Genomic DNA, 10,064 nt, shown 5'->3' with positions numbered 1-10,064 from the left:
CAAATCATTGACGAGCTTATTGCCCAAGGAGTGGTTGTGGAAACCGACTCCAATGTATGTAATTCTCCGATAATTCCGATTCTTAAACGAACCGATCCAAAGGCCCCGCCAGTATATCGATTGGTTATTGATCTGCGCGAATTAAACAAATGCATTGTGCCACAATTTCCTGTGGTCCCCGATATCTCATCATTACTGACAGCCATTGATTCACAAGCAACATTCTTTACTGTAATTGATCTCAAGAATGCCTTTTTCAGCGTCCCAATAGATCCGGAGAGCCAATACTTGTTCGGATTTAGTTTAAATGGACGAAGTTTTAAATTCACACGCGCACCTCAAGGATTTACAGAAAGCCCCAGCATCTATAGCCAAGCACTGAAACGAGAACTTGACAGTATACACATGCCAGTTAACACTGCACTGCTTCAGTATGTCGATGATCTGCTGATCACCGCCCGAAGCGAACCTGAATGTGAAAAAGCATCTCTGATGGTTTTACAATTTCTAGCCGAAAAGGGGCACAAGGTGTCCCCTTCTAAGCTGCAATTCTGTGTCCAGCGAGTTGTTTATCTTGGTCACTCGCTGTCCAAGGAGGGAAGGCAGCTTACACCCGACCGCATTCAGTTAATTGCTAACATGCCAATACCCAAGACACAAAAGGAGGTGCGGGCTTTCATAGGCCTCACTTCATATTGTAGGCAGTGGATCCCTCAGTATGCATTTTTAGCAAAACCACTCATTCAGTTGACAACACAGGAGGCGGCCACATCGACTGTCCTCCCTTGGACTCAGGAACACACACTAGCTTTTGAAAGCTTAAAGAAAGCTCTATGTCAAGCACCTGTTTTAGCAACACCATGTTACAGAAAACATTTTACACTCTTTGTTACAGAACGAGAAGGTACTGCCTTGTCCGTACTCACTCAGGAACAAGCAGGATCACACAAACCATGTGCCTATTTCTCTAGTACATTAGATCCCGTAGCCCAGGCTTTGCCTGCGTGCCTGAAATCAGTGGCAGCAACAGCTTTAGCAATAAGACAAAGCGATGCCATAGTGTTAGGACATCCATTGACAGTACAAGTACCGCATGCAGTAGAGGTTCTTGTGAACCGAACGCAAACACAACACTTGACCATAGCAAGACTTACAGGGTACGAACTAACATTGTTTCAGCCACACATAGAAATCAGACGCTGTAATACATTGAATCCTGCCACACTTTTACCTGTAATCCGAACAGACCCACTAGCTCATGATTGTATTGAAGTCATTACAATAACGACGAAACCCAGACAAGATTTGACAGATGTTCCATTGTTAGATCCAGACCTGACGTTGTATGTAGATGGTTCATGTATGAGAACAAGTACAGGAGATTTAGTGGCCGCATATGCAGTCACAACAGATACTGAAGTCATTGAAACAAACTGTATAAATACCTTGTCAGCTCAAGCAGCAGAGCTTATTGCTCTGACACAAGCCTGTATCCAAGCCACAAATAAGAAAGTCAACATATACACTGACTCACGTTATGCATTCGGAGTTGTACATGACTTCGGCGTGCTGTGGCGAGAGAGAGGTTATTTAACTTCTCACGGTGCCCACATTCAGCACGGATCCCTCATTCATGCTCTGTTAGATGCAATACATTTACCCACTGCAATATCGATTATGAAATGCAAAGCTCATACGAAAGTTACTGATATCATTTCTCAAGGCAATGATTTAGCTGACAGAACAGCTAAACAGACTGCGCAAACTCGCACATCCGACATGACAAAGACAATAGTCCAGACACCAACACATTGTATGACGATTAAGGATCCCGCTCTTGATGTAATTGACATACAGACACATGCTACACCAGACGAAATAAAGAAATGGACGGAATTAGGAGGGATCCAAACGGACCAGGGATGGATGACGAAGGAGAAATATGTATGGTTTCTTCCTGACTCTATGGTCCAAGCTATCATAAATACAATACACAGTCCAGCGCATCTAGGAGAGAAAGCTATGCTAGACAGCATTCAACATATTTGGTTCAACAAACATTTACGAGCAGCAGCTAAGCAAAAAGTCCGTACCTGTATGATATGTTGTCAGTTTAACCCAGGTAAAAGCATCCCCGTAGAGCAGGGTGGATTTCAGCCTCCTGATCACCCTTTTGAAGTCCTCCAGATGGATTATATCCAGATGGAACGATGTCGAGGATTCAAATATGTTCTCGTAGTTGTCTGCGCTCTTTCCCGCTGGACCGAAGCGTACCCAGTATCAGATTACACTGCCCCGACCACTGCCAAGCAGCTAGTTCGAGAATTCTTCCCACGGTACGGTTTACCACGTGTTGTCTATTCAGATAACGGCCAGCCGTTCTCATCCGAACTGATGAAACATGTTTCACTTCTGCTAGGATATCAGTGGAAGTTTCATTGTGTCCGACACCCCGAGGCAGCAGGTCTCGTGGAACGACATAATCAAACTTTGAAAATCAGATTATCCAAAATATGTAGAGAGAAAGGTGTTGACTGGGTAGTAGCTTTACCAGTTGCACTCTTTTACATGAGAATGGTAGCACACTCTCGAACAGGGCTATCCCCTTATGAGGTGATCTTTGGAAGACCACCGAATATGTGGGGGACGCCTATACCCCGTAAAATAACTGATGTTGACTGTAATATGCTGACAGATTACTTGGCTTCCTTGATGTCTGCACTACAATCTTGTCGTTCACAGGTAGCTGCAGCCTTTCCTGACAACACTGAGGTGAAACCCCATGACGTAATTCCGGGGGATCTCGTTTTAGTGAGGAACTTTGATCGGAAGACTCAGCTGGATCCAAGGTGGAAGTCGCCGCAATTGGTCCTGCTCACCACAAGGACAGCCGTGAAGATCGAGGGCAGAAAAGGCTGGGTACATTCAAGTCATATCAAGAAATTTCATGGACTACCATCGGATGTAAATGCCACACCTCGTGTGTCTTCACCTATTGACTCAAAGCTTCCTTTGGTTGAACTTAGTAGCTCGGAACAATATAAATTAAAACTCAGGTCTAATAAGTCAGACAATTTGATTGTTTAAGTCCTCTCCAAGGTGAAGCGGTTGAATTTGTCTCTGACATGTATCCCTTAGACCTGAATAGAGGAAAAACTCGAAAAATGTTGAAACGACATGCGTACTGTAAATCACTGCGTAGTCATTGTATAGTGACGTTATTAATTTTGTTTTTCTTGAGTCTTATAATAATAACTGCAAGTATATTGTTGCACATATATTATCCTATTTCTAAACATGTCTATAATGTTACTGCTGAACATTCTTTTAGTGACCTACCCCCGCATGAATTGTCCTATAGATTTGCGCTGCGCAATAACACTTTCATTAGTATGTTACATCATTCCCATCAGACTAGTAATGCTACTAATTGTTGGATATGTGGTCGACTCCCTCCCTATCAGAATTATAAGGGAGTTCTGCCCCTCTTTCCATATCCGTTTACACACAATGGCTCCTGTGGAGCATGGTTTAGTTTAATCAATTCTTTAGATTCAAACACAGCAGTTTATCAAGACAATTGGGTATGGGGAAATCTGAACTTAGTTTTACTCAAAGTCTGCTACCCCGACAAGGAGGGTCGTCCCAAGAGAACAGGAACTGATCTAGAAAATGAAGTATATGGATTAGGTAATTTTACATTTATTAGGGTGGATTTCAGCCTCCTGATCACCCTTTTGAAGTCCTCCAGATGGATTATATCCAGATGGAACGATGTCGAGGATTCAAATATGTTCTCGTAGTTGTCTGCGCTCTTTCCCGCTGGACCGAAGCGTACCCAGTATCAGATTACACTGCCCCGACCACTGCCAAGCAGCTAGTTCGAGAATTCTTCCCACGGTACGGTTTACCACGTGTTGTCTATTCAGATAACGGCCAGCCGTTCTCATCCGAACTGATGAAACATGTTTCACTTCTGCTAGGATATCAGTGGAAGTTTCATTGTGTCCGACACCCCGAGGCAGCAGGTCTCGTGGAACGACATAATCAAACTTTGAAAATCAGATTATCCAAAATATGTAGAGAGAAAGGTGTTGACTGGGTAGTAGCTTTACCGGTTGCACTCTTTTACATGAGAATGGTAGCACACTCTCGAACAGGGCTATCCCCTTATGAGGTGATCTTTGGAAGACCACCGAATATGTGGGGGACGCCTATACCCCGTAAAATAACTGATGTTGACTGTAATATGCTGACAGATTACTTGGCTTCCTTGATGTCTGCACTACAATCTTGTCGTTCACAGGTAGCTGCAGCCTTTCCTGACAACACTGAGGTGAAACCCCATGACGTAATTCCGGGGGATCTCGTTTTAGTGAGGAACTTTGATCGGAAGACTCAGCTGGATCCTAGGTGGAAGTCGCCGCAATTGGTCCTGCTCACCACAAGGACAGCCGTGAAGATCGAGGGCAGAAAAGGCTGGGTACATTCAAGTCATATCAAGAAATTTCATGGACTACCATCGGATGTAAATGCCACACCTCGTGTGTCTTCACCTATTGACTCAAAGCTTCCTTTGGTTGAACTTAGTAGCTCGGAACAATATAAATTAAAACTCAGGTCTAATAAGTCAGACAATTTGATTGTTTAAGTCCTCTCCAAGGTGAAGCGGTTGAATTTGTCTCTGACATGTATCCCTTAGACCTGAATAGAGGAAAAACTCGAAAAATGTTGAAACGACATGCGTACTGTAAATCACTGCGTAGTCATTGTATAGTGACGTTATTAATTTTGTTTTTCTTGAGTCTTATAATAATAACTGCAAGTATATTGTTGCACATATATTATCCTATTTCTAAACATGTCTATAATGTTACTGCTGAACATTCTTTTAGTGACCTACCCCCGCATGAATTGTCCTATAGATTTGCGCTGCACAATAACACTTTCATTAGTATGTTACATCATTCCCATCAGACTAGTAATGCTACTAATTGTTGGATATGTGGTCGACTCCCTCCCTATCAGAATTATAAGGGAGTTCTGCCCCTCTTTCCATATCCGTTTACACACAATGGCTCCTGTGGAGCATGGTTTAGTTTAATCAATTCTTTAGATTCAAACACAGCAGTTTATCAAGACAATTGGGTATGGGGAAATCTGAACTTAGTTTTACTCAAAGTCTGCTACCCCGACAAGGAGGGTCGTCCCAAGAGAACAGGAACTGATCTAGAAAATGAAGTATATGGATTAGGTAATTTTACACTTAATCTCATGATCCTGAATGTCGAATCCGAAGTTGCACCAATTTTGCCTGCCATGTCAGTGTTCCCAGCTAAGGGTGAATTATGTGTAAGAAAGAATGGTTCCATACATATGGGCCATAGTAGATGCACTACTGTAATAGAATTCAGTGATCAAGGCAAGTCTTCGTTTAGAGCTTCTCGCCACTCCTACTTCATATGTGGTCAGACCGCATATATGCGTCTGCCTCTAGATTGGGATGGTACCTGTTACATTGCATTCCTTTTGCCACCTGTTTTCGTAGCTCCTCCTGATTATCACAGAAATATTCATTTAGTACACAATAGAGAACGGAGAGATCTCCCAATTGTCGATTACACTGAGACGGCATGGGAGAAGTATGTAGACTTTAATAAAGGGCTCTTTCCCTATATAGGTACAGTTACCAATAGTAAGCTAATACGTAGATTAACTAGGACTCTTGAAGCTGTAGTGAATGAAACTATTTCCGCCCTAGGCAATTTGACAGAGGAGCAGTCTGCGATGAGGATTGTTGTTCTTCAAAATTGTCTTGTCCTTGACGTCATCCTGGCCGATAGGGGCGGAGCTTGTAGGGTCATCGGATCAAGCTGCTGCGTATTCATACCAGAAAATTCGCCATCTGTATATAAAGCTATAACTCGCCTTCATAAGATTGTGAGCCAGATACACCAGAATCCAGGCACTTGGACTTGGTCCGGGTGGTTTTGGAGCGTGTTATCAGCCTGGGGATGGAGAGTTCTATCCTTCCTAGGTATTGGCCTTCTTATACTATTCAGTTGCTGCTTATGCCTGCAATGTGGACCAGCGATTTGTGGTCTGTGTGCCACTTCGTGTATTCCACATCAAGATTCTCATTCAAGATCCCGAAAGAAGAAAGAAGAACAAATGATGCTATATGAACAAATAGATGGATTAATGAAGATTGATATTTCTTGACGGGCAAGTAGGGGACAAGGAGGGAATGTGGAAATATGGATTTTTCTGGTCAGTTATGTCCCCTATCTTGGACCCCAACGGTTCTATGTGCATGTTACAAGTACATGTATGTTCCCTCCAGTTCCAGTTATGAAGACGCAAATACATGTGCGCCCACCGTCAACATGTCCTCTTTCAGATCCGCCATGAATGGGCTGGATATTCGATTCCTAAGTACGAAAGGCCACCGACTTTATATGGTTCAGTTACTCCATTTTGCAGTTCAGGCGAGTAGGCCCTGATTCTGCCATCAAGCCTTTCCCTGCTTTCTGCCTCTGACAGCTCCAGTCTGAGCTCACATCTGTATCCATGAACTTTGTCCTACTCCCTGTGCGGCTAACAGTGCCTGCCTCGGCCGGTCTGTCTGCCTGCCAAAAACTGTATTTCACCTTCAAGTTATCTGTTTCGCTCCTCAGCCGATGCATTCTTGTCTAGTAGTTTAAGTAAACATTTCCTTTAGCTATTGAGCAAAGGGCCCGGCTTCTCTGTCCTCATGCAAGTAATTCATAGCCCCGTTACCATGGAAGGTTTCTGCCCATTACATCTCATGTAGACACTTAGACGCTTGTGCACGCACACACAGTCAGTATAGAATAGATTTTGTCCAAGAGTCCTTCCTTTGTGGATAACATAGTTCTTTAAACATAGGATGTTAGATATGATTTGGGATTAGGTTGACTTGACCCCCCAGACTTCTTGTCTCCACATGTAGAGCTAAATGTCAAGTCCCCTTCACCCCCTAGTTGCACGTCAATCACACGTCATGCTGCTGCGCGCGCATCTCTGCCAAGTATTTCTGCTGACATTGCGAAATTATTTCATAGGTCCACCCATATGTGACATCACAACCAATGACGTTTCCTTGTTACTCCCAATTACGCCTCTTTCAGCTACGCATGTGAAATGTTATCTTTGCTATCAATTGTTACGCCTCTTACATTGGTTTCATTGTAATGTCTGTTCTATAAAAATGATTACTTGTCAATAAAATATTGTACTCCACTTCCTGAACCCCCGTGGTGATGGAACTTGGAGGCCACAATTCGAATCGTCCATTGGAATAAAGCCCATTCCGAACCTCTAATATCACGGATTTTGCCTCTTATTTTACTGAGCTATATTTATTATTTTTCTGTATCAAATTAAGTCCCGGTAATTAAATTATTTACCACAATGGTAACAGATAAAGGATATTTATGTGACCTCGGAGTTAATGAAACAAGGAAAACCTGTACATTCCTATTTTGGAATGTGTCAGGATTAAAGGAGAGAATAAAAAATCCATCTTGGGGAATTGTTATAGATGGACATGATATTTTGGCTCTCCAAGAAACCTGGTCTATAGACCCAGTATTTATTAACGGTTATAAAAGTTTCTTAGCAGTGCTTTACAAATCATTGATTGATTGTCCAATAATTGGGTAAAGTCACCTGCCATAATGATATTGGAATTGCAAATATTAGCAATTTTTATTTTAGCAGAGTGCCAAAAATCAGGGTCAGATTTAACTAGGACATAAACATTACACAAAGTAATATGTTTCTTATGGTTAATAGTATTAACCAGCAGCCATTGTCCACAGTATCACATTCTGTGAAAACAACCTGCAGTCCTAGAGCTTTATGACAAAGAATATCTACACCACCTTTATGATCAATGGCAGGAGAGAAAAAAACATGACCAACCCATTGAGTTTTCAGTTTAACAGTTTCAAAAGCATTACAATGAATTTCTTGTAAAAAGGCAATTTGAGAATCACATTTAGGTAAGTGAGAAAGTACCTTTTCTCATTTGACTAGATGATGTCCTTAGCAGCTTTCAAGATGCAGAGAAGGTCTGTAAATGCAAGAAAAAGAATAATTTTGCCTTGAGGTTTGGAAGAATGAGGATTAAGCCAACCCAGGTGATGAGTTTGCTGTAAATTAAGAGGAGGAGCAGTAGGAAGTCCAAGGAGTTCTGCAAGGAATTTCTTTAAAAAGTCAAGGAGACTAGGACCCTTAAGAGCTTCTGGTAGACCATTTAGATGGAGATTGTTGTGATGATTCCTGTTTTTCAAATCTTCTGTACCGAGTTTGAGTTTCAGGCTCTCCTCTTCAAGCTTTAGAATGTTGGTGGGCATATTTTGAAGGGCAATAACATGTTTCTCCTTTTCAACCATTTTGCCCTCCATAATAATCCATCTATCCTTAATCTGTTGAAGATTCTCATTGGTGGCACACATAACGGGTTGCAAGCCCCTCACCTCATCAAGGATGTTATCCAGAAGTGGATTATTAGAAGACATGATAGGTGAAGGAGGATCATTTTGCAACCTATTAGACTTTGTAACAGATGAGGTGGCTTTAGCACCGACAAGTAAGGCGCTGGCCAGTTTCACATGGTGTGCAGTACTGTGAGGAACTTTCTGAAAGGATTTGAGTTTGCCAATAAAATAAAGTTATAACTACCATAAATTAGAAATGTTGCTCGAGAAGAACCAAAGTTTCAATCAGACAGGCAAAAGACAAGTATAGCTCAAAATAGCTCTCAATCAGGCATATCAGGGTTTTAGAGAACATTACATTTTCAAGTAATAGATGAAAGACACTCAGGTAGATCGCATTGCCCTAGGATCGGAATACAGACCATAGGCCCGACGTGCCTGACAAGGCTGTCTGGACATATTTTAGCCAACGACTCACACTAGTCGCAGATGTTCCAACTGACACAACGAGATCTATCAATTTGACGTTTTACGTCTTTAGAAAGCCCCAGACTTGCATGCCAGCACGGGGTAAAACACGTGTTGGCTGTTTTGAATATATACAAGCTGAGCGCTAGTGATTATGATTCTTTAAGAATCACTTCTGACCATTGGATTTCTATTTGATAAACGGATTACTATAACTCACTTAATGGAATTTTCCGATTGACTACAATTTGATCAAACTTGCCTTGAGTTACTGAACATCTTCATCATATGAATGGGTGAGGAGTTTCCCTTTTCCAAGGCCAAGTGACTACCAAGATATCCTCATTAAAGCAGGACGGGCCAATGTCCAGGATCTTACACCCCTCCAATATTGTACTAACAATAACAGGATGACCTGCTAAGTGGTGCACATCTGCTACATCTTTGGGGTAAAAACGCAAGCAGAGAGCCACATAAAATGGCGGTCGCTAGCACATTGAGTCACGACAAGCTGGAGCTACCAGATACCAAGAAGAGGGGACCGACAGCATAAATTCCATGTAGGACTGGTAGGCATCACTAAAAGAAGTCCCCAGTAGCCCTAGTATTTTATTGAGGCGTAGTGTGGAGAAAGACGCAAGCAGGGCACTAAGCAAATGGCAGACACTCGCTAACCATTCAGGAGTACCCAATGCGACATGCAGAATTTAACAAAAAACAAATGGAGTTCCACCGTGACAAGACTATTCATCGCTTGAATGCATGGCAAGAAAGAGTCCCAGAAGGTCCAATTAGTGGCTTTTCGAAGGAAAGCAGGCTCTGGGTAATGCCAGAGCTCATGGGTCCACCACCATCTTGTTTGGTGTGAAAGCCATGCTCCCCAGCAGCAGTGGTTTGCGGTTCAAAGTAAAGCCAGTAGGAGAAGGTTTGCATTATTTCTCTTACCAAGGGTGGTTCCTCTTCAGGATTGGATTGGCCTGTACGGCAATCAGGCAGTGCCCGATGGGCTGCTCTGACTGAATGGCAAAAACTCTTTTGATAACTTCCTAGCTGAACCTTTCCCTGACTTAAAAAAGTAGGGTGCTCTCTTTATGGAAGAACCAATTTTACCTGACTTTCCTTTTGAGATAT

Source organism: Triturus cristatus, chromosome 7 (assembly GCF_964204655.1).
Source record: "Triturus cristatus chromosome 7, aTriCri1.1, whole genome shotgun sequence".
Taxonomy (NCBI): Eukaryota; Metazoa; Chordata; class Amphibia; order Caudata; family Salamandridae; genus Triturus; species Triturus cristatus.
Note: the sequence above shows the minus strand (reverse complement) of the source record.